The 25,741-nt window shown below is 42.9% G+C and overlaps 33 non-coding genes across 33 annotated transcripts; 16 read left to right on the top strand and 17 right to left on the bottom strand.

Annotated features, from left to right (window-relative positions):
- Positions 1 to 609: 609 nt before the first annotated feature.
- On the bottom strand, positions 610 to 683 carry TRNAT-AGU (transfer RNA threonine (anticodon AGU)). Its single transcript has one exon. It is a non-coding gene; the product is annotated as a tRNA-Thr (tRNA).
- Positions 684 to 1,041: 358 nt separating this feature from the next.
- On the top strand, positions 1,042 to 1,123 carry TRNAS-GCU (transfer RNA serine (anticodon GCU)). The gene has a single exon. It is a non-coding gene; the product is annotated as a tRNA-Ser (tRNA).
- Positions 1,124 to 1,897: 774 nt separating this feature from the next.
- TRNAT-AGU (transfer RNA threonine (anticodon AGU)) lies at positions 1,898 to 1,971 on the bottom strand. Its single transcript has one exon. It is a non-coding gene; the product is annotated as a tRNA-Thr (tRNA).
- Positions 1,972 to 2,329: 358 nt separating this feature from the next.
- TRNAS-GCU (transfer RNA serine (anticodon GCU)) lies at positions 2,330 to 2,411 on the top strand. Its single transcript has one exon. It is a non-coding gene; the product is annotated as a tRNA-Ser (tRNA).
- A 774-nt stretch (positions 2,412 to 3,185) lies between these two features.
- On the bottom strand, positions 3,186 to 3,259 carry TRNAT-AGU (transfer RNA threonine (anticodon AGU)). Its single transcript has one exon. It is a non-coding gene; the product is annotated as a tRNA-Thr (tRNA).
- Positions 3,260 to 4,467: 1,208 nt separating this feature from the next.
- On the bottom strand, positions 4,468 to 4,541 carry TRNAT-AGU (transfer RNA threonine (anticodon AGU)). The gene has a single exon. It is a non-coding gene; the product is annotated as a tRNA-Thr (tRNA).
- Positions 4,542 to 4,899: 358 nt separating this feature from the next.
- TRNAS-GCU (transfer RNA serine (anticodon GCU)) lies at positions 4,900 to 4,981 on the top strand. The gene has a single exon. It is a non-coding gene; the product is annotated as a tRNA-Ser (tRNA).
- Positions 4,982 to 5,742: 761 nt separating this feature from the next.
- Positions 5,743 to 5,816, bottom strand: TRNAT-AGU (transfer RNA threonine (anticodon AGU)). Its single transcript has one exon. It is a non-coding gene; the product is annotated as a tRNA-Thr (tRNA).
- Positions 5,817 to 6,170: 354 nt separating this feature from the next.
- On the top strand, positions 6,171 to 6,252 carry TRNAS-GCU (transfer RNA serine (anticodon GCU)). Its single transcript has one exon. It is a non-coding gene; the product is annotated as a tRNA-Ser (tRNA).
- A 768-nt stretch (positions 6,253 to 7,020) lies between these two features.
- Positions 7,021 to 7,094, bottom strand: TRNAT-AGU (transfer RNA threonine (anticodon AGU)). The gene has a single exon. It is a non-coding gene; the product is annotated as a tRNA-Thr (tRNA).
- Positions 7,095 to 7,452: 358 nt separating this feature from the next.
- On the top strand, positions 7,453 to 7,534 carry TRNAS-GCU (transfer RNA serine (anticodon GCU)). The gene has a single exon. It is a non-coding gene; the product is annotated as a tRNA-Ser (tRNA).
- Positions 7,535 to 8,295: 761 nt separating this feature from the next.
- On the bottom strand, positions 8,296 to 8,369 carry TRNAT-AGU (transfer RNA threonine (anticodon AGU)). Its single transcript has one exon. It is a non-coding gene; the product is annotated as a tRNA-Thr (tRNA).
- A 354-nt stretch (positions 8,370 to 8,723) lies between these two features.
- On the top strand, positions 8,724 to 8,805 carry TRNAS-GCU (transfer RNA serine (anticodon GCU)). Its single transcript has one exon. It is a non-coding gene; the product is annotated as a tRNA-Ser (tRNA).
- A 768-nt stretch (positions 8,806 to 9,573) lies between these two features.
- TRNAT-AGU (transfer RNA threonine (anticodon AGU)) lies at positions 9,574 to 9,647 on the bottom strand. Its single transcript has one exon. It is a non-coding gene; the product is annotated as a tRNA-Thr (tRNA).
- A 354-nt stretch (positions 9,648 to 10,001) lies between these two features.
- TRNAS-GCU (transfer RNA serine (anticodon GCU)) lies at positions 10,002 to 10,083 on the top strand. Its single transcript has one exon. It is a non-coding gene; the product is annotated as a tRNA-Ser (tRNA).
- A 768-nt stretch (positions 10,084 to 10,851) lies between these two features.
- On the bottom strand, positions 10,852 to 10,925 carry TRNAT-AGU (transfer RNA threonine (anticodon AGU)). Its single transcript has one exon. It is a non-coding gene; the product is annotated as a tRNA-Thr (tRNA).
- Positions 10,926 to 11,279: 354 nt separating this feature from the next.
- Positions 11,280 to 11,361, top strand: TRNAS-GCU (transfer RNA serine (anticodon GCU)). Its single transcript has one exon. It is a non-coding gene; the product is annotated as a tRNA-Ser (tRNA).
- Positions 11,362 to 12,129: 768 nt separating this feature from the next.
- Positions 12,130 to 12,203, bottom strand: TRNAT-AGU (transfer RNA threonine (anticodon AGU)). Its single transcript has one exon. It is a non-coding gene; the product is annotated as a tRNA-Thr (tRNA).
- Positions 12,204 to 12,557: 354 nt separating this feature from the next.
- On the top strand, positions 12,558 to 12,639 carry TRNAS-GCU (transfer RNA serine (anticodon GCU)). The gene has a single exon. It is a non-coding gene; the product is annotated as a tRNA-Ser (tRNA).
- Positions 12,640 to 13,407: 768 nt separating this feature from the next.
- Positions 13,408 to 13,481, bottom strand: TRNAT-AGU (transfer RNA threonine (anticodon AGU)). The gene has a single exon. It is a non-coding gene; the product is annotated as a tRNA-Thr (tRNA).
- A 354-nt stretch (positions 13,482 to 13,835) lies between these two features.
- Positions 13,836 to 13,917, top strand: TRNAS-GCU (transfer RNA serine (anticodon GCU)). Its single transcript has one exon. It is a non-coding gene; the product is annotated as a tRNA-Ser (tRNA).
- A 768-nt stretch (positions 13,918 to 14,685) lies between these two features.
- TRNAT-AGU (transfer RNA threonine (anticodon AGU)) lies at positions 14,686 to 14,759 on the bottom strand. The gene has a single exon. It is a non-coding gene; the product is annotated as a tRNA-Thr (tRNA).
- A 354-nt stretch (positions 14,760 to 15,113) lies between these two features.
- On the top strand, positions 15,114 to 15,195 carry TRNAS-GCU (transfer RNA serine (anticodon GCU)). The gene has a single exon. It is a non-coding gene; the product is annotated as a tRNA-Ser (tRNA).
- Positions 15,196 to 15,963: 768 nt separating this feature from the next.
- On the bottom strand, positions 15,964 to 16,037 carry TRNAT-AGU (transfer RNA threonine (anticodon AGU)). The gene has a single exon. It is a non-coding gene; the product is annotated as a tRNA-Thr (tRNA).
- Positions 16,038 to 16,395: 358 nt separating this feature from the next.
- Positions 16,396 to 16,477, top strand: TRNAS-GCU (transfer RNA serine (anticodon GCU)). Its single transcript has one exon. It is a non-coding gene; the product is annotated as a tRNA-Ser (tRNA).
- Positions 16,478 to 17,245: 768 nt separating this feature from the next.
- TRNAT-AGU (transfer RNA threonine (anticodon AGU)) lies at positions 17,246 to 17,319 on the bottom strand. Its single transcript has one exon. It is a non-coding gene; the product is annotated as a tRNA-Thr (tRNA).
- Positions 17,320 to 17,673: 354 nt separating this feature from the next.
- TRNAS-GCU (transfer RNA serine (anticodon GCU)) lies at positions 17,674 to 17,755 on the top strand. The gene has a single exon. It is a non-coding gene; the product is annotated as a tRNA-Ser (tRNA).
- Positions 17,756 to 18,523: 768 nt separating this feature from the next.
- Positions 18,524 to 18,597, bottom strand: TRNAT-AGU (transfer RNA threonine (anticodon AGU)). The gene has a single exon. It is a non-coding gene; the product is annotated as a tRNA-Thr (tRNA).
- Positions 18,598 to 18,955: 358 nt separating this feature from the next.
- On the top strand, positions 18,956 to 19,037 carry TRNAS-GCU (transfer RNA serine (anticodon GCU)). Its single transcript has one exon. It is a non-coding gene; the product is annotated as a tRNA-Ser (tRNA).
- A 768-nt stretch (positions 19,038 to 19,805) lies between these two features.
- TRNAT-AGU (transfer RNA threonine (anticodon AGU)) lies at positions 19,806 to 19,879 on the bottom strand. Its single transcript has one exon. It is a non-coding gene; the product is annotated as a tRNA-Thr (tRNA).
- Positions 19,880 to 20,237: 358 nt separating this feature from the next.
- On the top strand, positions 20,238 to 20,319 carry TRNAS-GCU (transfer RNA serine (anticodon GCU)). The gene has a single exon. It is a non-coding gene; the product is annotated as a tRNA-Ser (tRNA).
- Positions 20,320 to 21,087: 768 nt separating this feature from the next.
- Positions 21,088 to 21,161, bottom strand: TRNAT-AGU (transfer RNA threonine (anticodon AGU)). The gene has a single exon. It is a non-coding gene; the product is annotated as a tRNA-Thr (tRNA).
- Positions 21,162 to 21,519: 358 nt separating this feature from the next.
- On the top strand, positions 21,520 to 21,601 carry TRNAS-GCU (transfer RNA serine (anticodon GCU)). The gene has a single exon. It is a non-coding gene; the product is annotated as a tRNA-Ser (tRNA).
- Positions 21,602 to 25,741: the final 4,140 nt, after the last annotated feature.

Here is a 25,741-nt window from a genome sequence, read left to right as displayed (position 1 = left end):
AGCCATGCCAAATGAAAACGGTGGGTTTTATTTTGCCAGATTGAGCATTGGTTTATGGCTGGTAAGGTTTGCATTAGTCCAACTCCAGACACCAGACAATGAAGGAGAAGAGATAAGGCCCACTCCGTTAGAGGCCAACTTAAAACCTTCAGTGAAAAAGCAAAGACTCATCAAAATGCTCTTCAGATCTTATGGTCTGGTTTCTACGTTTTTGGGCAGAGAAGTTGGCTGTGAAGTTCAGGTGATGCATTAACAATACAGTCTATGAATTGAGCTGTTTATGCATGGTTTTGACTTCCATCTTTGTTCTTGTTGTTTTCTTGCCCTTTCACTGTTCAAGAAGACTGCTATCAAACTTTTCTAGCAGGGAGAGATGCGCATGGAAGCATTTCAATCTGGCAAAAGAAAACCACTGTTTTTATTTGGCATGCTTGGTGCCATCCTACATCGCATGACATCTTCTTCCTTCTGAGCACTTAGACAGCACATATTTATAATTCCTTCATTCAACTATCTCAGAGATGTGAGAAAGACAAATTTGACATTAGTCTCTCACTATGAAAGGTGCCCTTTAAAAATCGAAACTTCTATACCGAGACTATGAAAAGAAGGCACTGCTGAGATTCGAACTCAGGATCTCCTGTTTACTAGACAGGCGCTTTAACCAACTAAGCCACAGCACCTCTTTTCCTACTGACCGATAGTAAAGCAGCTTCTGGTAGAGTGGCCTTTTCTGATCTTCTTCAGTGTCATCTGATGTCTAGAGACAAACTAATGCAAATGCTATCTGGGATAAACCAATTTTCAGGGCTTCAATACAGACACGACATTCAATCTTCAGTAAAAATACTGTTATTAAAACCCTGAGCATTAGCTCATTTCTGATATGGTTTGAGCTAGTCTAACTCTTTTCATTATCCAGTGTAGGAGATGTGATAAGCTCCATTTTGCCAGAGGCCGATACACAATCTTTAGCTCAATTGCACAGACTAGTCAATATCCTCATCAGATCATATCACCTGATTTCAGGTTTCTCATGTAGACGAGGTGGCCGAGTGGTTAAGGCGATGGACTGCTAATCCATTGTGCTCTGCATGCATGGGTTCGAATCCCATCCTCGTCGGTTTAATCTCTTTCTTCCGTGTTGAAAGGCTTAGTTCCATTTTCAACCCAGGCGGTGGATATTTGACCTTCTCAAATCTCTGAGATAGTGCAATGAAGGAATCATAAATCTGTGCTGTCTAAGTGCATAAAAAAGAGAAGACGTCATCCGATGTAGGATGGCATAAGGCATGCCAAATGAAAACGGTGGGTTTTATTTTGCCAGATTGAGCATTGGTTTATGGCTGGTAAGGTTTGCATTAGTCCAACTCCAGACACCAGACAATGAAGGAGAAGAGATAAGGCCCACTCCGTTAGAGGCCAACTTAAAACCTTCAGTGAAAAAGCAAAGACTCATCAAAATGCTCTTCAGATCTTATGGTCTGGTTTCTACGTTTTTGGGCAGAGAAGTTGGCTGTGAAGTTCAGGTGATGCATTAACAATACAGTCTATGGATTGAGCTGTTTATGCATGGTTTTGACTTCCATCTTTGTTCTTGTTGTTTTCTTGCCCTTTCACTGTTCAAGAAGACTGCTATCAAACTTTTCTAGCAGGGAGAGATGCGCATGGAAGCATTTCAATCTGGCAAAAGAAAACCACTGTTTTTATTTGGCATGCTTGGTGCCATCCTACATCGCATGACATCTTCTTCCTTCTGAGCACTTAGACAGCACATATTTATAATTCCTTCGTTCAACTATCTCAGAGATGTGAGAAAGACAAATTTGACATTAGTCTCTCACTATGAAAGGTGCCCTTTAAAAATCGAAACTTCTATACCGAGACTATGAAAAGAAGGCACTGCTGAGATTCGAACTCAGGATCTCCTGTTTACTAGACAGGCGCTTTAACCAACTAAGCCACAGCACCTCTTTTCCTACTGACCGATAGTAAAGCAGCTTCTGGTAGAGTGGCCTTTTCTGATCTTCTTCAGTGTCATCTGATGTCTAGAGACAAACTAATGCAAATGCTATCTGGGATAAACCAATTTTCAGGGCTTCAATACAGACACGACATTCAATCTTCAGTAAAAATACTGTTATTAAAACCCTGAGCATTAGCTCATTTCTGATATGGTTTGAGCTAGTCTAACTCTTTTCATTATCCAGTGTAGGAGATGTGATAAGCTCCATTTTGCCAGAGGCCGATACACAATCTTTAGCTCAATTGCACAGACTAGTCAATATCCTCATCAGATCATATCACCTGATTTCAGGTTTCTCATGTAGACGAGGTGGCCGAGTGGTTAAGGCGATGGACTGCTAATCCATTGTGCTCTGCATGCATGGGTTCGAATCCCATCCTCGTCGGTTTAATCTCTTTCTTCCGTGTTGAAAGGCTTAGTTCCATTTTCAACCCAGGCGGTGGATATTTGACCTTCTCAAATCTCTGAGATAGTGCAATGAAGGAATCATAAATCTGTGCTGTCTAAGTGCATAAAAAAGAGAAGACGTCATCCGATGTAGGATGGCATAAGGCATGCCAAATGAAAACGGTGGGTTTTATTTTGCCAGATTGAGCATTGGTTTATGGCTGGTAAGGTTTGCATTAGTCCAACTCCAGACACCAGACAATGAAGGAGAAGAGATAAGGCCCACTCCGTTAGAGGCCAACTTAAAACCTTCAGTGAAAAAGCAAAGACTCATCAAAATGCTCTTCAGATCTTATGGTCTGGTTTCTACGTTTTTGGGCAGAGAAGTTGGCTGTGAAGTTCAGGTGATGCATTAACAATACAGTCTATGGATTGAGCTGTTTATGCATGGTTTTGACTTCCATCTTTGTTCTTGTTGTTTTCTTGCCCTTTCACTGTTCAAGAAGACTGCTATCAAACTTTTCTAGCAGGGAGAGATGCGCATGGAAGCATTTCAATCTGGCAAAAGAAAACCACTGTTTTTATTTGGCATGCTTGGTGCCATCCTACATCGCATGACATCTTCTTCCTTCTGAGCACTTAGACAGCACATATTTATAATTCCTTCATTCAACTATCTCAGAGATGTGAGAAAGACAAATTTGACATTAGTCTCTCACTATGAAAGGTGCCCTTTAAAAATCGAAACTTCTATACCGAGACTATGAAAAGAAGGCACTGCTGAGATTCGAACTCAGGATCTCCTGTTTACTAGACAGGCGCTTTAACCAACTAAGCCACAGCACCTCTTTTCCTACTGACCGATAGTAAAGCAGCTTCTGGTAGAGTGGCCTTTTCTGATCTTCTTCAGTGTCATCTGATGTCTAGAGACAAACTAATGCAAATGCTATCTGGGATAAACCAATTTTCAGGGCTTCAATACAGACACGACATTCAATCTTCAGTAAAAATACTGTTATTAAAACCCTGAGCATTAGCTCATTTCTGATATGGTTTGAGCTAGTCTAACTCTTTTCATTATCCAGTGTAGGAGATGTGATAAGCTCCATTTTGCCAGAGGCCGATACACAATCTTTAGCTCAATTGCACAGACTAGTCAATATCCTCATCAGATCATATCACCTGATTTCAGGTTTCTCATGTAGACGAGGTGGCCGAGTGGTTAAGGCGATGGGCTGCTAATCCATTGTGCTCTGCATGCATGGGTTCGAATCCCATCCTCGTCGGTTTAATCTCCTTCTTCCGTGTTGAAAGGCTTAGTTCCATTTTCAACCCAGGCGGTGGATATTTGACCTTCTCAAATCTCTGAGATAGTGCAATGAAGGAATCATAAATCTGTGCTGTCTAAGTGCATAAAAAAGAGAAGACGTCATCCGATGTAGGATGGCATAAGGCATGCCAAATGAAAACGGTGGGTTTTATTTTGCCAGATTGAGCATTGGTTTATGGCTGGTAAGGTTTGCATTAGTCCAACTCCAGACACCAGACAATGAAGGAGAAGAGATAAGGCCCACTCCGTTAGAGGCCAACTTAAAACCTTCAGTGAAAAAGCAAAGACTCATCAAAATGCTCTTCAGATCTTATGGTCTGGTTTCTACGTTTTTGGGCAGAGAAGTTGGCTGTGAAGTTCAGGTGATGCATTAACAATACATTCTATGGATTGAGCTGTTTATGCATGGTTTTGACTTCCATCTTTGTTCTTGTTGTTTTCTTGCCCTTTCACTGTTCAAGAAGACTGCTATCACACTTTTCTAGCAGGGAGAGATGGAAGCATTTCAATCTGGCAAAAGAAAACCACTGTTTTTATTTGGCATGCTTGATGCCATCCTACATCGCATGACATCTTCTTCCTTCTGAGCACTTAGACAGCACATATTTATAATTCCTTCATTCAACTATCTCAGAGATGTGAGAAAGACAAATTTGACATTAGTCTCTCACTATGAAAGGTGCCCTTTAAAAATCGAAACTTCTATACCGAGACTATGAAAAGAAGGCACTGCTGAGATTCGAACTCAGGATCTCCTGTTTACTAGACAGGCGCTTTAACCAACTAAGCCACAGCACCTCTTTTCCTACTGACTGATAGTAAAGCAGCTTCTGGTAGAGTGGCCTTTTCTGATCTTCTTCAGTGTCATCTGATGTCTAGAGACAAACTAATGCAAATGCTATCTGGGATAAACCAATTTTCAGGGCTTCAATACAGACACGACATTCAATCTTCAGTAAAAATACTGTTATTAAAACCCTGAGCATTAGCTCATTTCTGATATGGTTTGAGCTAGTCTAACTCTTTTCATTATCCAGTGTAGGAGATGTGATAAGCTCCATTTTGCCAGAGGCCGATACACAATCTTTAGCTCAATTGCACAGACTAGTCAATATCCTCATCAGATCATATCACCTGATTTCAGGTTTCTCATGTAGACGAGGTGGCCGAGTGGTTAAGGCGATGGACTGCTAATCCATTGTGCTCTGCATGCATGGGTTCGAATCCCATCCTCGTCGGTTTAATCTCCTTCTTCCGTGTTGAAAGGCTTAGTTCCATTTTTAACCCAGGCGGTGGATATTTGACCTTCTCAAATCTCTGAGATAGTGCAATGAAGGAATCATAAATCTGTGCTGTCTAAGTGCATAAAAAAGAGAAGACGTCATCCGATGTAGGAAGGCATGCCAAATGAAAACGGTGGGTTTTATTTTGCCAGATTGAGCATTGGTTTATGGCTGGTAAGGTTTGCATTAGTCCAACTCCAGACACCAGACAATGAAGGAGAAGAGATAAGGCCCACTCCGTTAGAGGCCAACTTAAAACCTTCAGTGAAAAAGCAAAGACTCATCAAAATGCTCTTCAGATCTTATGGTCTGGTTTCTATGTTTTTGGGCAGAGAAGTTGGCTGTGAAGTTCAGGTGATGCATTAACAATACATTCTATGGATTGAGCTGTTTATGCATGGTTTTGACTTCCATCTTTGTTCTTGTTGTTTTCTTGCCCTTTCACTGTTCAAGAAGACTGCTATCACACTTTTCTAGCAGGGAGAGATGGAAGCATTTCAATCTGGCAAAAGAAAACCACTGTTTTTATTTGGCATGCTTGATGCCATCCTACATCGCATGACATCTTCTTCCTTCTGAGCACTTAGACAGCACATATTTATAATTCCTTCATTCAACTATCTCAGAGATGTGAGAAAGACAAATTTGACATTAGTCTCTCACTATGAAAGGTGCCCTTTAAAAATCGAAACTTCTATACCGAGACTATGAAAAGAAGGCACTGCTGAGATTCGAACTCAGGATCTCCTGTTTACTAGACAGGCGCTTTAACCAACTAAGCCACAGCACCTCTTTTCCTACTGACCGATAGTAAAGCAGCTTCTGGTAAAGTGGCCTTTTCTGATCTTCTTCAGTGTCATCTGATGTCTAGAGACAAACTAATGCAAATGCTATCTGGGATAAACCAATTTTCAGGGCTTCAATACAGACACGACATTCAATCTTTAGTAAAAATACTGTTATTAAAACCCTGAGCATTAGCTCATTTCTGATATGGTTTGAGCTAGTCTAACTCTTGACATTATCCAGAAGAAGATCAGAAGGTCCATTTTGCCAGAGGCCGATACACAATCTTTAGCTCAATTGCACAGACTAGTCAAAATCCTCATCAGATCATATCACCTGATTTCAGGTTTCTCATGTAGACGAGGTGGCCGAGTGGTTAAGGCGATGGACTGCTAATCCATTGTGCTCTGCATGCATGGGTTCGAATCCCATCCTCGTCGGTTTAATCTCCTTCTTCCGTGTTGAAAGGCTTAGTTCCATTTTCAACCCAGGCGGTGGATATTTGACCTTCTCAAATCTCTGAGATAGTGCAATGAAGGAATCATAAATCTGTGCTGTCTAAGTGCATAAAAAAGAGAAGACGTCATCCGATGTAGGATGGCATAAGGCATGCCAAATGAAAACGGTGGGTTTTATTTTGCCAGATTGAGCATTGGTTTATGGCTGGTAAGGTTTGCATTAGTCCAACTCCAGACACCAGACAATGAAGGAGAAGAGATAAGGCCCACTCCGTTAGAGGCCAACTTAAAACCTTCAGTGAAAAAGCAAAGACTCATCAAAATGCTCTTCAGATCTTATGGTCTGGTTTCTACGTTTTTGGGCAGAGAAGTTGGCTGTGAAGTTCAGGTGATGCATTAACAATACATTCTATGGATTGAGCTGTTTATGCATGGTTTTGACTTCCATCTTTGTTCTTGTTGTTTTCTTGCCCTTTCACTGTTCAAGAAGACTGCTATCACACTTTTCTAGCAGGGAGAGATGGAAGCATTTCAATCTGGCAAAAGAAAACCACTGTTTTTATTTGGCATGCTTGATGCCATCCTACATCGCATGACATCTTCTTCCTTCTGAGCACTTAGACAGCACATATTTATAATTCCTTCATTCAACTATCTCAGAGATGTGAGAAAGACAAATTTGACATTAGTCTCTCACTATGAAAGGTGCCCTTTAAAAATCGAAACTTCTATACCGAGACTATGAAAAGAAGGCACTGCTGAGATTCGAACTCAGGATCTCCTGTTTACTAGACAGGCGCTTTAACCAACTAAGCCACAGCACCTCTTTTCCTACTGACTGATAGTAAAGCAGCTTCTGGTAGAGTGGCCTTTTCTGATCTTCTTCAGTGTCATCTGATGTCTAGAGACAAACTAATGCAAATGCTATCTGGGATAAACCAATTTTCAGGGCTTCAATACAGACACGACATTCAATCTTCAGTAAAAATACTGTTATTAAAACCCTGAGCATTAGCTCATTTCTGATATGGTTTGAGCTAGTCTAACTCTTTTCATTATCCAGTGTAGGAGATGTGATAAGCTCCATTTTGCCAGAGGCCGATACACAATCTTTAGCTCAATTGCACAGACTAGTCAATATCCTCATCAGATCATATCACCTGATTTCAGGTTTCTCATGTAGACGAGGTGGCCGAGTGGTTAAGGCGATGGACTGCTAATCCATTGTGCTCTGCATGCATGGGTTCGAATCCCATCCTCGTCGGTTTAATCTCCTTCTTCCGTGTTGAAAGGCTTAGTTCCATTTTTAACCCAGGCGGTGGATATTTGACCTTCTCAAATCTCTGAGATAGTGCAATGAAGGAATCATAAATCTGTGCTGTCTAAGTGCATAAAAAAGAGAAGACGTCATCCGATGTAGGAAGGCATGCCAAATGAAAACGGTGGGTTTTATTTTGCCAGATTGAGCATTGGTTTATGGCTGGTAAGGTTTGCATTAGTCCAACTCCAGACACCAGACAATGAAGGAGAAGAGATAAGGCCCACTCCGTTAGAGGCCAACTTAAAACCTTCAGTGAAAAAGCAAAGACTCATCAAAATGCTCTTCAGATCTTATGGTCTGGTTTCTACGTTTTTGGGCAGAGAAGTTGGCTGTGAAGTTCAGGTGATGCATTAACAATACATTCTATGGATTGAGCTGTTTATGCATGGTTTTGACTTCCATCTTTGTTCTTGTTGCTCTCTTACCCTTTCACTGTTCAAGAAGACAGCTATCACACTTTTCTAGCAGGGAGAGATGGAAGCATTTCAATCTGGCAAAAGAAAACCACTGTTTTTATTTGGCATGCTTGATGCCATCCTACATCGCATGACATCTTCTTCCTTCTGAGCACTTAGACAGCACATATTTATAATTCCTTCATTCAACTATCTCAGAGATGTGAGAAAGACAAATTTGACATTAGTCTCTCACTATGAAAGGTGCCCTTTAAAAATCGAAACTTCTATACCGAGACTATGAAAAGAAGGCACTGCTGAGATTCGAACTCAGGATCTCCTGTTTACTAGACAGGCGCTTTAACCAACTAAGCCACAGCACCTCTTTTCCTACTGACCGATAGTAAAGCAGCTTCTGGTAGAGTGGCCTTTTCTGATCTTCTTCAGTGTCATCTGATGTCTAGAGACAAACTAATGCAAATGCTATCTGGGATAAACCAATTTTCAGGGCTTCAATACAGACACGACATTCAATCTTTAGTAAAAATACTGTTATTAAAACCCTGAGCATTAGCTCATTTCTGATATGGTTTGAGCTAGTCTAACTCTTGACATTATCCAGAAGAAGATCAGAAGGTCCATTTTGCCAGAGGCCGATACACAATCTTTAGCTCAATTGCACAGACTAGTCAAAATCCTCATCAGATCATATCACCTGATTTCAGGTTTCTCATGTAGACGAGGTGGCCGAGTGGTTAAGGCGATGGACTGCTAATCCATTGTGCTCTGCATGCATGGGTTCGAATCCCATCCTCGTCGGTTTAATCTCCTTCTTCCGTGTTGAAAGGCTTAGTTCCATTTTCAACCCAGGCGGTGGATATTTGACCTTCTCAAATCTCTGAGATAGTGCAATGAAGGAATCATAAATCTGTGCTGTCTAAGTGCATAAAAAAGAGAAGACGTCATCCGATGTAGGATGGCATCAGGCATGCCAAATGAAAACGGTGGGTTTTCCTTTGCCAGATTGAGCATTGGTTTATGGCTGGTAAGGTTTGCATTAGTCCAACTCCAGACACCAGACAATGAAGGAGAAGAGATAAGGCCCACTCCGTTAGAGGCCAACTTAAAACCTTCAGTGAAAAAGCAAAGACTCATCAAAATGCTCTTCAGATCTTATGGTCTGGTTTCTACGTTTTTGGGCAGAGAAGTTGGCTGTGAAGTTCAGGTGATGCATTAACAATACATTCTATGGATTGAGCTGTTTATGCATGGTTTTGACTTCCATCTTTGTTCTTGTTGCTCTCTTACCCTTTCACTGTTCAAGAAGACAGCTATCACACTTTTCTAGCAGGGAGAGATGGAAGCATTTCAATCTGGCAAAAGAAAACCACTGTTTTTATTTGGCATGCTTGATGCCATCCTACATCGCATGACATCTTCTTCCTTCTGAGCACTTAGACAGCACATATTTATAATTCCTTCATTCAACTATCTCAGAGATGTGAGAAAGACAAATTTGACATTAGTCTCTCACTATGAAAGGTGCCCTTTAAAAATCGAAACTTCTATACCGAGACTATGAAAAGAAGGCACTGCTGAGATTCGAACTCAGGATCTCCTGTTTACTAGACAGGCGCTTTAACCAACTAAGCCACAGCACCTCTTTTCCTACTGACCGATAGTAAAGCAGCTTCTGGTAGAGTGGCCTTTTCTGATCTTCTTCAGTGTCATCTGATGTCTAGAGACAAACTAATGCAAATGCTATCTGGGATAAACCAATTTTCAGGGCTTCAATACAGACACGACATTCAATCTTTAGTAAAAATACTGTTATTAAAACCCTGAGCATTAGCTCATTTCTGATATGGTTTGAGCTAGTCTAACTCTTGACATTATCCAGAAGAAGATCAGAAGGTCCATTTTGCCAGAGGCCGATACACAATCTTTAGCTCAATTGCACAGACTAGTCAAAATCCTCATCAGATCATATCACCTGATTTCAGGTTTCTCATGTAGACGAGGTGGCCGAGTGGTTAAGGCGATGGACTGCTAATCCATTGTGCTCTGCATGCATGGGTTCGAATCCCATCCTCGTCGGTTTAATCTCCTTCTTCTGTGTTGAAAGGCTTAGTTCCATTTTCAACCCAGGCGGTGGATATTTGACCTTCTCAAATCTCTGAGATAGTGCAATGAAGGAATCATAAATCTGTGCTGTCTAAGTGCATAAAAAAGAGAAGACGTCATCCGATGTAGGATGGCATCAGGCATGCCAAATGAAAACGGTGGGTTTTCCTTTGCCAGATTGAGCATTGGTTTATGGCTGGTAAGGTTTGCATTAGTCCAACTCCAGACACCAGACAATGAAGGAGAAGAGATAAGGCCCACTCCGTTAGAGGCCAACTTAAAACCTTCAGTGAAAAAGCAAAGACTCATCAAAATGCTCTTCAGATCTTATGGTCTGGTTTCTACGTTTTTGGGCAGAGAAGTTGGCTGTGAAGTTCAGGTGATGCATTAACAATACATTCTATGGATTGAGCTGTTTATGCATGGTTTTGACTTCCATCTTTGTTCTTGTTGCTCTCTTACCCTTTCACTGTTCAAGAAGACAGCTATCACACTTTTCTAGCAGGGAGAGATGGAAGCATTTCAATCTGGCAAAAGAAAACCACTGTTTTTATTTGGCATGCTTGATGCCATCCTACATCGCATGACATCTTCTTCCTTCTGAGCACTTAGACAGCACATATTTATAATTCCTTCATTCAACTATCTCAGAGATGTGAGAAAGACAAATTTGACATTAGTCTCTCACTATGAAAGGTGCCCTTTAAAAATCGAAACTTCTATACCGAGACTATGAAAAGAAGGCACTGCTGAGATTCGAACTCAGGATCTCCTGTTTACTAGACAGGCGCTTTAACCAACTAAGCCACAGCACCTCTTTTCCTACTGACCGATAGTAAAGCAGCTTCTGGTAGAGTGGCCTTTTCTGATCTTCTTCAGTGTCATCTGATGTCTAGAGACAAACTAATGCAAATGCTATCTGGGATAAACCAATTTTCAGGGCTTCAATACAGACACGACATTCAATCTTTAGTAAAAATACTGTTATTAAAACCCTGAGCATTAGCTCATTTCTGATATGGTTTGAGCTAGTCTAACTCTTGACATTATCCAGAAGAAGATCAGAAGGTCCATTTTGCCAGAGGCCGATACACAATCTTTAGCTCAATTGCACAGACTAGTCAAAATCCTCATCAGATCATATCACCTGATTTCAGGTTTCTCATGTAGACGAGGTGGCCGAGTGGTTAAGGCGATGGACTGCTAATCCATTGTGCTCTGCATGCATGGGTTCGAATCCCATCCTCGTCGGTTTAATCTCCTTCTTCCGTGTTGAAAGGCTTAGTTCCATTTTCAACCCAGGCGGTGGATATTTGACCTTCTCAAATCTCTGAGATAGTGCAATGAAGGAATCATAAATCTGTGCTGTCTAAGTGCATAAAAAAGAGAAGACGTCATCCGATGTAGGATGGCATCAGGCATGCCAAATGAAAACGGTGGGTTTTCCTTTGCCAGATTGAGCATTGGTTTATGGCTGGTAAGGTTTGCATTAGTCCAACTCCAGACACCAGACAATGAAGGAGAAGAGATAAGGCCCACTCCGTTAGAGGCCAACTTAAAACCTTCAGTGAAAAAGCAAAGACTCATCAAAATGCTCTTCAGATCTTATGGTCTGGTTTCTACGTTTTTGGGCAGAGAAGTTGGCTGTGAAGTTCAGGTGATGCATTAACAATACATTCTATGGATTGAGCTGTTTATGCATGGTTTTGACTTCCATCTTTGTTCTTGTTGCTCTCTTACCCTTTCACTGTTCAAGAAGACAGCTATCACACTTTTCTAGCAGGGAGAGATGGAAGCATTTCAATCTGGCAAAAGAAAACCACTGTTTTTATTTGGCATGCTTGATGCCATCCTACATCGCATGACATCTTCTTCCTTCTGAGCACTTAGACAGCACATATTTATAATTCCTTCATTCAACTATCTCAGAGATGTGAGAAAGACAAATTTGACATTAGTCTCTCACTATGAAAGGTGCCCTTTAAAAATCGAAACTTCTATACCGAGACTATGAAAAGAAGGCACTGCTGAGATTCGAACTCAGGATCTCCTGTTTACTAGACAGGCGCTTTAACCAACTAAGCCACAGCACCTCTTTTCCTACTGACCGATAGTAAAGCAGCTTCTGGTAGAGTGGCCTTTTCTGATCTTCTTCAGTGTCATCTGATGTCTAGAGACAAACTAATGCAAATGCTATCTGGGATAAACCAATTTTCAGGGCTTCAATACAGACACGACATTCAATCTTTAGTAAAAATACTGTTATTAAAACCCTGAGCATTAGCTCATTTCTGATATGGTTTGAGCTAGTCTAACTCTTGACATTATCCAGAAGAAGATCAGAAGGTCCATTTTGCCAGAGGCCGATACACAATCTTTAGCTCAATTGCACAGACTAGTCAAAATCCTCATCAGATCATATCACCTGATTTCAGGTTTCTCATGTAGACGAGGTGGCCGAGTGGTTAAGGCGATGGACTGCTAATCCATTGTGCTCTGCATGCATGGGTTCGAATCCCATCCTCGTCGGTTTAATCTCCTTCTTCTGTGTTGAAAGGCTTAGTTCCATTTTCAACCCAGGCGGTGGATATTTGACCTTCTCAAATCTCTGAGATAGTGCAATGAAGGAATCATAAATCTGTGCTGTCTAAGTGCATAAAAAAGAGAAGACGTCATCCGATGTAGGATGGCATCAGGCATGCCAAATGAAAACGGTGGGTTTTCCTTTGCCAGATTGAGCATTGGTTTATGGCTGGTAAGGTTTGCATTAGTCCAACTCCAGACACCAGACAATGAAGGAGAAGAGATAAGGCCCACTCCGTTAGAGGCCAACTTAAAACCTTCAGTGAAAAAGCAAAGACTCATCAAAATGCTCTTCAGATCTTATGGTCTGGTTTCTACGTTTTTGGGCAGAGAAGTTGGCTGTGAAGTTCAGGTGATGCATTAACAATACATTCTATGGATTGAGCTGTTTATGCATGGTTTTGACTTCCATCTTTGTTCTTGTTGCTCTCTTACCCTTTCACTGTTCAAGAAGACAGCTATCACACTTTTCTAGCAGGGAGAGATGGAAGCATTTCAATCTGGCAAAAGAAAACCACTGTTTTTATTTGGCATGCTTGATGCCATCCTACATCGCATGACATCTTCTTCCTTCTGAGCACTTAGACAGCACATATTTATAATTCCTTCATTCAACTATCTCAGAGATGTGAGAAAGACAAATTTGACATTAGTCTCTCACTATGAAAGGTGCCCTTTAAAAATCGAAACTTCTATACCGAGACTATGAAAAGAAGGCACTGCTGAGATTCGAACTCAGGATCTCCTGTTTACTAGACAGGCGCTTTAACCAACTAAGCCACAGCACCTCTTTTCCTACTGACCGATAGTAAAGCAGCTTCTGGTAGAGTGGCCTTTTCTGATCTTCTTCAGTGTCATCTGATGTCTAGAGACAAACTAATGCAAATGCTATCTGGGATAAACCAATTTTCAGGGCTTCAATACAGACACGACATTCAATCTTTAGTAAAAATACTGTTATTAAAACCCTGAGCATTAGCTCATTTCTGATATGGTTTGAGCTAGTCTAACTCTTGACATTATCCAGAAGAAGATCAGAAGGTCCATTTTGCCAGAGGCCGATACACAATCTTTAGCTCAATTGCACAGACTAGTCAAAATCCTCATCAGATCATATCACCTGATTTCAGGTTTCTCATGTAGACGAGGTGGCCGAGTGGTTAAGGCGATGGACTGCTAATCCATTGTGCTCTGCATGCATGGGTTCGAATCCCATCCTCGTCGGTTTAATCTCCTTCTTCCGTGTTGAAAGGCTTAGTTCCATTTTCAACCCAGGCGGTGGATATTTGACCTTCTCAAATCTCTGAGATAGTGCAATGAAGGAATCATAAATCTGTGCTGTCTAAGTGCATAAAAAAGAGAAGACGTCATCCGATGTAGGATGGCATCAGGCATGCCAAATGAAAACGGTGGGTTTTCCTTTGCCAGATTGAGCATTGGTTTATGGCTGGTAAGGTTTGCATTAGTCCAACTCCAGACACCAGACAATGAAGGAGAAGAGATAAGGCCCACTCCGTTAGAGGCCAACTTAAAACCTTCAGTGAAAAAGCAAAGACTCATCAAAATGCTCTTCAGATCTTATGGTCTGGTTTCTACGTTTTTGGGCAGAGAAGTTGGCTGTGAAGTTCAGGTGATGCATTAACAATACATTCTATGGATTGAGCTGTTTATGCATGGTTTTGACTTCCATCTTTGTTCTTGTTGCTCTCTTACCCTTTCACTGTTCAAGAAGACAGCTATCACACTTTTCTAGCAGGGAGAGATGGAAGCATTTCAATCTGGCAAAAGAAAACCACTGTTTTTATTTGGCATGCTTGATGCCATCCTACATCGCATGACATCTTCTTCCTTCTGAGCACTTAGACAGCACATATTTATAATTCCTTCATTCAACTATCTCAGAGATGTGAGAAAGACAAATTTGACATTAGTCTCTCACTATGAAAGGTGCCCTTTAAAAATCGAAACTTCTATACCGAGACTATGAAAAGAAGGCACTGCTGAGATTCGAACTCAGGATCTCCTGTTTACTAGACAGGCGCTTTAACCAACTAAGCCACAGCACCTCTTTTCCTACTGACCGATAGTAAAGCAGCTTCTGGTAGAGTGGCCTTTTCTGATCTTCTTCAGTGTCATCTGATGTCTAGAGACAAACTAATGCAAATGCTATCTGGGATAAACCAATTTTCAGGGCTTCAATACAGACACGACATTCAATCTTTAGTAAAAATACTGTTATTAAAACCCTGAGCATTAGCTCATTTCTGATATGGTTTGAGCTAGTCTAACTCTTGACATTATCCAGAAGAAGATCAGAAGGTCCATTTTGCCAGAGGCCGATACACAATCTTTAGCTCAATTGCACAGACTAGTCAAAATCCTCATCAGATCATATCACCTGATTTCAGGTTTCTCATGTAGACGAGGTGGCCGAGTGGTTAAGGCGATGGACTGCTAATCCATTGTGCTCTGCATGCATGGGTTCGAATCCCATCCTCGTCGGTTTAATCTCCTTCTTCCGTGTTGAAAGGCTTAGTTCCATTTTCAACCCAGGCGGTGGATATTTGACCTTCTCAAATCTCTGAGATAGTGCAATGAAGGAATCATAAATCTGTGCTGTCTAAGTGCATAAAAAAGAGAAGACGTCATCCGATGTAGGATGGCATCAGGCATGCCAAATGAAAACGGTGGGTTTTCCTTTGCCAGATTGAGCATTGGTTTATGGCTGGTAAGGTTTGCATTAGTCCAACTCCAGACACCAGACAATGAAGGAGAAGAGATAAGGCCCACTCCGTTAGAGGCCAACTTAAAACCTTCAGTGAAAAAGCAAAGACTCATCAAAATGCTCTTCAGATCTTATGGTCTGGTTTCTACGTTTTTGGGCAGAGAAGTTGGCTGTGAAGTTCAGGTGATGCATTAACAATACATTCTATGGATTGAGCTGTTTATGCATGGTTTTGACTTCCATCTTTGTTCTTGTTGCTCTCTTACCCTTTCACTGTTCAAGAAGACAGCTATCACACTTTTCTAGCAGGGAGAGATGGAAGCATTTCAATCTGGCAAAAGAAAACCACTGTTTTTATTTGGCATGCTTGGTGCCATCCTACATCGCATGACATCTTCTTCCTTCTGAGCACTTAGACAGCACATATTTATAATTCCTTCGTTCAACTATCTCAGAGATGTGAGAAAGACAAATTTGACATTAGTCTCTCACTATGAAAGGTGCCCTTTAAAAATCGAAACTTCTATACCGAGACTATGAAAAGAAGGCACTGCTGAGATTCGAACTCAGGATCTCCTGTTTACTAGACAGGCGCTTTAACCAACTAAGCCACAGCACCTCTTTTCCTACTGACCGATAGTAAAGCAGCTTCTGGTAGAGTGGCCTTTTCTGATCTTCTTCAGTGTCATCTGATGTCTAGAGACAAACTAATGCAAATGCTATCTGGGATAAACCAATTTTCAGGGCTTCAATACAGACACGACATTCAATCTTCAGTAAAAATACTGTTATTAAAACCCTGAGCATTAGCTCATTTCTGATATGGTTTGAGCTAGTCTAACTCTTTTCATTATCCAGTGTAGGAGATGTGATAAGCTCCATTTTGCCAGAGGCCGATACACAATCTTTAGCTCAATTGCACAGACTAGTCAAAATCCTCATCAGATCATATCACCTGATTTCAGGTTTCTCATGTAGACGAGGTGGCCGAGTGGTTAAGGCGATGGACTGCTAATCCATTGTGCTCTGCATGCATGGGTTCGAATCCCATCCTCGTCGGTTTAATCTCCTTCTTCCGTGTTGAAAGGCTTAGTTCCATTTTCAACCCAGGCGGTGGATATTTGACCTTCTCAAATCTCTGAGATAGTGCAATGAAGGAATCATAAATCTGTGCTGTCTAAGTGCATAAAAAAGAGAAGACGTCATCCGATGTAGGATGGCATCAGGCATGCCAAATGAAAACGGTGGGTTTTCCTTTGCCAGATTGAGCATTGGTTTATGGCTGGTAAGGTTTGCATTAGTCCAACTCCAGACACCAGACAATGAAGGAGAAGAGATAAGGCCCACTCCGTTAGAGGCCAACTTAAAACCTTCAGTGAAAAAGCAAAGACTCATCAAAATGCTCTTCAGATCTTATGGTCTGGTTTCTACGTTTTTGGGCAGAGAAGTTGGCTGTGAAGTTCAGGTGATGCATTAACAATACATTCTATGGATTGAGCTGTTTATGCATGGTTTTGACTTCCATCTTTGTTCTTGTTGCTCTCTTACCCTTTCACTGTTCAAGAAGACAGCTATCACACTTTTCTAGCAGGGAGAGATGGAAGCATTTCAATCTGGCAAAAGAAAACCACTGTTTTTATTTGGCATGCTTGATGCCATCCTACATCGCATGACATCTTCTTCCTTCTGAGCACTTAGACAGCACATATTTATAATTCCTTCATTCAACTATCTCAGAGATGTGAGAAAGACAAATTTGACATTAGTCTCTCACTATGAAAGGTGCCCTTTAAAAATCGAAACTTCTATACCGAGACTATGAAAAGAAGGCACTGCTGAGATTCGAACTCAGGATCTCCTGTTTACTAGACAGGCGCTTTAACCAACTAAGCCACAGCACCTCTTTTCCTACTGACCGATAGTAAAGCAGCTTCTGGTAGAGTGGCCTTTTCTGATCTTCTTCAGTGTCATCTGATGTCTAGAGACAAACTAATGCAAATGCTATCTGGGATAAACCAATTTTCAGGGCTTCAATACAGACACGACATTCAATCTTTAGTAAAAATACTGTTATTAAAACCCTGAGCATTAGCTCATTTCTGATATGGTTTGAGCTAGTCTAACTCTTGACATTATCCAGAAGAAGATCAGAAGGTCCATTTTGCCAGAGGCCGATACACAATCTTTAGCTCAATTGCACAGACTAGTCAAAATCCTCATCAGATCATATCACCTGATTTCAGGTTTCTCATGTAGACGAGGTGGCCGAGTGGTTAAGGCGATGGACTGCTAATCCATTGTGCTCTGCATGCATGGGTTCGAATCCCATCCTCGTCGGTTTAATCTCCTTCTTCCGTGTTGAAAGGCTTAGTTCCATTTTCAACCCAGGCGGTGGATATTTGACCTTCTCAAATCTCTGAGATAGTGCAATGAAGGAATCATAAATCTGTGCTGTCTAAGTGCATAAAAAAGAGAAGACGTCATCCGATGTAGGATGGCATCAGGCATGCCAAATGAAAACGGTGGGTTTTCCTTTGCCAGATTGAGCATTGGTTTATGGCTGGTAAGGTTTGCATTAGTCCAACTCCAGACACCAGACAATGAAGGAGAAGAGATAAGGCCCACTCCGTTAGAGGCCAACTTAAAACCTTCAGTGAAAAAGCAAAGACTCATCAAAATGCTCTTCAGATCTTATGGTCTGGTTTCTACGTTTTTGGGCAGAGAAGTTGGCTGTGAAGTTCAGGTGATGCATTAACAATACATTCTATGGATTGAGCTGTTTATGCATGGTTTTGACTTCCATCTTTGTTCTTGTTGCTCTCTTACCCTTTCACTGTTCAAGAAGACAGCTATCACACTTTTCTAGCAGGGAGAGATGGAAGCATTTCAATCTGGCAAAAGAAAACCACTGTTTTTATTTGGCATGCTTGGTGCCATCCTACATCGCATGACATCTTCTTCCTTCTGAGCACTTAGACAGCACATATTTATAATTCCTTCGTTCAACTATCTCAGAGATGTGAGAAAGACAAATTTGACATTAGTCTCTCACTATGAAAGGTGCCCTTTAAAAATCGAAACTTCTATACCGAGACTATGAAAAGAAGGCACTGCTGAGATTCGAACTCAGGATCTCCTGTTTACTAGACAGGCGCTTTAACCAACTAAGCCACAGCACCTCTTTTCCTACTGACCGATAGTAAAGCAGCTTCTGGTAGAGTGGCCTTTTCTGATCTTCTTCAGTGTCATCTGATGTCTAGAGACAAACTAATGCAAATGCTATCTGGGATAAACCAATTTTCAGGGCTTCAATACAGACACGACATTCAATCTTCAGTAAAAATATTGTTATTAAAACCCTGAGCATTAGCTCATTTCTGATATGGTTTGAGCTAGTCTAACTCTTTTCATTATCCAGTGTAGGAGATGTGATAAGCTCCATTTTGCCAGAGGCCGATACACAATCTTTAGCTCAATTGCACAGACTAGTCAAAATCCTCATCAGATCATATCACCTGATTTCAGGTTTCTCATGTAGACGAGGTGGCCGAGTGGTTAAGGCGATGGACTGCTAATCCATTGTGCTCTGCATGCATGGGTTCGAATCCCATCCTCGTCGGTTTAATCTCCTTCTTCCGTGTTGAAAGGCTTAGTTCCATTTTCAACCCAGGCGGTGGATATTTGACCTTCTCAAATCTCTGAGATAGTGCAATGAAGGAATCATAAATCTGTGCTGTCTAAGTGCATAAAAAAGAGAAGACGTCATCCGATGTAGGATGGCATCAGGCATGCCAAATGAAAACGGTGGGTTTTCCTTTGCCAGATTGAGCATTGGTTTATGGCTGGTAAGGTTTGCATTAGTCCAACTCCAGACACCAGACAATGAAGGAGAAGAGATAAGGCCCACTCCGTTAGAGGCCAACTTAAAACCTTCAGTGAAAAAGCAAAGACTCATCAAAATGCTCTTCAGATCTTATGGTCTGGTTTCTACGTTTTTGGGCAGAGAAGTTGGCTGTGAAGTTCAGGTGATGCATTAACAATACATTCTATGGATTGAGCTGTTTATGCATGGTTTTGACTTCCATCTTTGTTCTTGTTGCTCTCTTACCCTTTCACTGTTCAAGAAGACAGCTATCACACTTTTCTAGCAGGGAGAGATGGAAGCATTTCAATCTGGCAAAAGAAAACCACTGTTTTTATTTGGCATGCTTGGTGCCATCCTACATCGCATGACATCTTCTTCCTTCTGAGCACTTAGACAGCACATATTTATAATTCCTTCGTTCAACTATCTCAGAGATGTGAGAAAGACAAATTTGACATTAGTCTCTCACTATGAAAGGTGCCCTTTAAAAATCGAAACTTCTATACCGAGACTATGAAAAGAAGGCACTGCTGAGATTCGAACTCAGGATCTCCTGTTTACTAGACAGGCGCTTTAACCAACTAAGCCACAGCACCTCTTTTCCTACTGACCGATAGTAAAGCAGCTTCTGGTAGAGTGGCCTTTTCTGATCTTCTTCAGTGTCATCTGATGTCTAGAGACAAACTAATGCAAATGCTATCTGGGATAAACCAATTTTCAGGGCTTCAATACAGACACGACATTCAATCTTCAGTAAAAATACTGTTATTAAAACCCTGAGCATTAGCTCATTTCTGATATGGTTTGAGCTAGTCTAACTCTTTTCATTATCCAGTGTAGGAGATGTGATAAGCTCCATTTTGCCAGAGGCCGATACACAATCTTTAGCTCAATTGCACAGACTAGTCAAAATCCTCATCAGATCATATCACCTGATTTCAGGTTTCTCATGTAGACGAGGTGGCCGAGTGGTTAAGGCGATGGACTGCTAATCCATTGTGCTCTGCATGCATGGGTTCGAATCCCATCCTCGTCGGTTTAATCTCCTTCTTCCGTGTTGAAAGGCTTAGTTCCATTTTCAACCCAGGCGGTGGATATTTGACCTTCTCAAATCTCTGAGATAGTGCAATGAAGGAATCATAAATCTGTGCTGTCTAAGTGCATAAAAAAGAGAAGACGTCATCCGATGTAGGATGGCATCAGGCATGCCAAATGAAAACGGTGGGTTTTCCTTTGCCAGATTGAGCATTGGTTTATGGCTGGTAAGGTTTGCATTAGTCCAACTCCAGACACCAGACAATGAAGGAGAAGAGATAAGGCCCACTCCGTTAGAGGCCAACTTAAAACCTTCAGTGAAAAAGCAAAGACTCATCAAAATGCTCTTCAGATCTTATGGTCTGGTTTCTACGTTTTTGGGCAGAGAAGTTGGCTGTGAAGTTCAGGTGATGCATTATCAATACATTCTATGGATTGAGCTGTTTATGCATGGTTTTGACTTCCATCTTTGTTCTTGTTGTTTTCTTACCCTTTCACTGTTCAAGAAGACAGCTATCACACTTTTCTAGCAGGGAGAGATGGAAGCATTTCAATCTGGCAAAAGAAAACCACTGTTTTTATTTGGCATGCTTGATGCCATCCTACATCGCATGACATCTTCTTCCTTCTGAGCACTTAGACAGCACATATTTATAATTCCTTCATTCAACTATCTCAGAGATGTGAGAAAGACAAATTTGACATTAGTCTCTCACTATGAAAGGTGCCCTTTAAAAATCGAAACTTCTATACCGAGACTATGAAAAGAAGGCACTGCTGAGATTCGAACTCAGGATCTCCTGTTTACTAGACAGGCGCTTTAACCAATTAAGCCACAGCACCTCTTTTCCTACTGACCGATAGTAAAGCAGCTTCTGGTAGAGTGGCCTTTTCTGATCTTCTTCAGTGTCATCTGATGTCTAGAGACAAACTAATGCAAATGCTATCTGGGATAAACCAATTTTCAGGGCTTCAATACAGACACGACATTCAATCTTTAGTAAAAATACTGTTATTAAAACCCTGAGCATTAGCTCATTTCTGATATGGTTTGAGCTAGTCTAACTCTTGACATTATCCAGTGTAGGAGATGTGATAAGGTCCATTTTGCCAGAGGCCGATACACAATCTTTAGCTCAATTGCACAGACTAGTCAAAATCCTCATCAGATCAGAACACCTGATTTCAGGTTTCTCATGTAGACGAGGTGGCCGAGTGGTTAAGGCGATGGACTGCTAATCCATTGTGCTCTGCATGCATGGGTTCGAATCCCATCCTCGTCGGTTTAATCTCCTTCTTCCGTGTTGAAAGGCTTAGTTCCATTTTCAACCCAGGCGGTGGATATTTGACCTTCTCAAATCTCTGAGATAGTGCAATGAAGGAATCATAAATCTGTGCTGTCTAAGTGCATAAAAAAGAGAAGACGTCATCCGATGTAGGATGGCATCAGGCATGCCAAATGAAAACGGTGGGTTTTCCTTTGCCAGATTGAGCATTGGTTTATGGCTGGTAAGGTTTGCATTAGTCCAACTCCAGACACCAGACAAAGAAGGAGAAGAGATAAGGCCCACTCCGTTAGAGGCCAACTTAAAACCTTCAGTGAAAAAGCAAAGACTCATCAAAATGCTCTTCAGATCTTATGGTCTGGTTTCTACGTTTTTGGGCAGAGAAGTTGGCTGTGAAGTTCAGGTGATGCATTATCAATACATTCTATGGATTGAGCTGTTTATGCATGGTTTTGACTTCCATCTTTGTTCTTGTTGTTTTCTTACCCTTTCACTGTTCAAGAAGACAGCTATCACACTTTTCTAGCAGGGAGAGATGGAAGCATTTCAATCTGGCAAAAGAAAACCACTGTTTTTATTTGGCATGCTTGATGCCATCCTACATCGCATGACATCTTCTTCCTTCTGAGCACTTAGACAGCACATATTTATAATTCCTTCATTCAACTATCTCAGAGATGTGAGAAAGACAAATTTGACATTAGTCTCTCACTATGAAAGGTGCCCTTTAAAAATCGAAACTTCTATACCGAGACTATGAAAAGAAGGCACTGCTGAGATTCGAACTCAGGATGTCCTGTTTACTAGACAGGCGCTTTAACCAACTAAGCCACAGCACCTCTTTTCCTACTGACCGATAGTAAAGCAGCTTCTGGTAGAGTGGCCTTTTCTGATCTTCTTCAGTGTCATCTGATGTCTAGAGACAAACTAATGCAAATGCTATCTGGGATAAACCAATTTCTTCAGCGCTCTATTGGGAGACCCAGACGATTGGGGTATAGCTACTGCCCTCCGGAGGCCACACAAAGCACTACACTAAAAAGTGCAAGGCCCCTCCCCTTCTGGCTATACCCCCCCGTGGTATCACGGGTTCTCCAGTTTTCAAGCTTTGTGCGAAGGAGGTCAGACATCCACGCATGGCTCCACAGATTTTAGTCAGCAGTAGCTGCTGACTATTTCGGATGGAAGAAAAGAGGGCCCATATAGGGCCCCCAGCATGCTCCCTTCTCACCCGTGGATGGTGTTGTAAGGTTGAGGTACCTATTGCTGGTACAGGGGCTGGAGCCCCACATGCTGTTTTCCTTCCACATCCCCTTGTAGGGCTCTGTGGAAGTGGGATCCTGCCGGCCTCTAAGCTCTGACGCCGGGCTCCATCCACAGACCCATAGCACCTGATGGATACGGAGCAGGAGTACAATCAGGGACATGGCCCTGCATCATACAGGTACTCTGTGTCCCCGGCAGGCACAGACACACTCCGGGCTGGCTGGGTGTTGTAGTGCGCCGGGGACCGTAACGTTGGAGTTAGTGTTCCTACAGTTTACTGGGGGACTTTGTGTTGTGGGAACGCAGCGCCGACCCCCACTGGATCGGGCGGCGCTGCTGTGACTTGTGGTGCGCCGGGGACACGCCGACCGCGCTTTTACGGCGGCGGCGTTTATAACTTTAGTCCCCGGCTTTTTTGCGGCCTAGCTCCGCTTCGTTCCCGCCCCCACCCTGTCAATCAGGGTAGGGGAGAGACGCTGTTTCGCAGCAGCGACGAGGGCTGGAGCCTGATTTACATGCTCCAGCCCTCTCACTAGGCACAGAGGGAAGCAGGCTTCCCGCTCTTAGCCAGGAACGCCCAGGGCCCGCCCCCCCTCCTCTCCCAGGACGCCGGCAGCCATTACATGCAGTCTGGCTGGAGGAAGGACGCAAGGCTCTGGGAGACCTGGACTAGGGGGCTTTTGGCGACCACACACCCGCTCTTAAGCGGGCGGTAAGAGGCATTTCAGTGCTGGCCCCTCTAGTGCCTCACTGTGTATTGGTGTACTGTCTACCAGATATATAGATATATTTATTTCTTGCACTGTGAGGTCGCTTCCTGGCTGGATACCCCAGATCGCTCTGAGGAGGCAGCAACATGTCATCCAAAAACGCAAGGCTGCCAAGGCTAGGGCTGTGTGCACTGCGTGTACTGCATGTGGGGCTGCTCTACCAGCAGGTTCCAAAGACCCCCATTGTGTGCAATGCTCAGATCCGGTGCTGCTTCGCCAGCCGGAGTCCGGAGGGGTAGTGACCCAGGCTGAGACGCTTGTAAGTCCTGCCCCGGTGTCAGGGACAGACTTTGCAGTTTTTGCTGATGGAATGTCTGTGACTATGGCAAAAATCCTTGAAACTTTGCAATCCATGCCTGGGGCTCAGTCTATGGACACGGCGAGGTCTCTGTCCTCTAATCCCCCTCAGTTGGAATTAATCCAGACTGCAAGGGGGTCCCCGGCTTCCCAGGCTGAGTATTATGACTCAGATGATAGCCCCAGCCACCCTAAGCGAGCTCGCTGGGAAAGACCCTCAACGTCATCACACTGCTCAGGGTCTCAGCGCAATCAGTCGCCCTGTGATGCGTCTGAAGAGAGTGATCAGGAGTCTTATCCTGGAACCCCTCTCAATCTGGATACCCCGGATGGGGACGCCATGGTAAACGAGCTTATCTCAGCCATCAATAGACTGTTGGATATTTCTCCCCCAGCTCCTTCTGCAGAGGAGGCAGCTGCAGAGCAGGAGAAGTTTCGTTTCCTCTATCCCAAGCGTACATTGAGTGCTTTCTTGGATCACTCTGACTTCAGAGAGTCAATCCAGAAACACGACGCTCATCCAGAAAGGCGTTTCTCTAAACGTTCTAAGGATACACGTTTTCCTTTCCCCCCTGATGTGGTCAAGCGCTGGACCCAGTGTCCAAAAGTAGACCCCCCGATTTCCAAACTTGCAGCTAGATCCATAGTTGCAGTGGAGGATGGCGCTTCACTTAAGGATGCCAATGACAGACAGATGGACCTTTGGTTAAAATCTGTCTATGAAGCTATCGGCGCGTCGTTTGCTCCAGCATTCGCAGCCGTATGGGCGCTCCAAGCTATTTCAGCTGGTTTAGCAAAAGTGGATGCTATCATACATCCAGCGGTGCCGCAAGTGGCGTCCCTTACCTCGCAGATGTCTGCGTTTGCGTCTTACGCTATCAATGCGGTCCTAGAATCTACCAGCCGCACCTCAATGGCGTCCGCCAATTCGGTAGTTTTGCGCAGAGCCTTGTGGTTAAAGGACTGGAAAGCGGATGCTGGTTCCAAAAAATGTTTAACCAGCTTGCCTTTATCTAGAGATAGACTGTTTGGCGAGCCATTGGCTGACATCATTAAACAGTCCAAGGGTAAAGACTCTTCCTTACCCCAGCCCAGATCAAGCAAACCTCAGCAGAAAAAATGGCAGCAGAGGTTTCAGTCCTTTCGAGGTTCGGGCAAGACACAATTCTCCTCGTCCAAAGGGACGCAGAGGACGCAAAGAGTCTCAGATTCCTGGCGGGCTCACGCACGCCCCAAGAAAGCAAATGGAGGAACCGCTTCCAAAGCGGCTACCTCATGACTTCCAGCCCCCCCCCTCCGCATCTCCGGTCGGGGGCAGGCTCTCCCGCTTTTCCGACATTTGGATGTCACAGGTCAAAGACCGGTGGGTGACAAACATTTTGTCTCGCGGGTACAGAATCGAGTTCAGGTCTCGTCCTCCAGCTCGGTTCTTCAGAACCCCCCCACATCCAGACCGAGCAGATGCCCTGCTGCAGGCGGTGGACTCCCTAAAAGCGGAAGGAGTAGTGGTTCCTGTACCGCCTCAGGAACAAGGGCGAGGGTTTTACTCCAATCTCTTTGTGGTTCCAAAAAAGGACGGCTCGTTCCGTCCTGTTCTGGATCTAAAGCTGCTCAACAAACATGTGCACGCCAGACGGTTCCGGATGGAAACCCTCCGCTCTGTCGTTGCCTCAATGTCTCAAGGAGACTTCCTTGCCTCAATAGACATCAAAGATGCTTATCTCCACGTGCCAATTGCTACAGAACATCAACGTTTTCTACGTTTTGTGATAGGAAACGACCATCTTCAGTTCGTAGCTCTGCC

This window comes from Anomaloglossus baeobatrachus, chromosome 7, assembly GCF_048569485.1.
Source record: "Anomaloglossus baeobatrachus isolate aAnoBae1 chromosome 7, aAnoBae1.hap1, whole genome shotgun sequence".
NCBI lineage: Eukaryota > Metazoa > Chordata > Amphibia > Anura > Aromobatidae > Anomaloglossus > Anomaloglossus baeobatrachus.
This window is presented reverse-complemented; position numbering and strand designations above follow the sequence as displayed.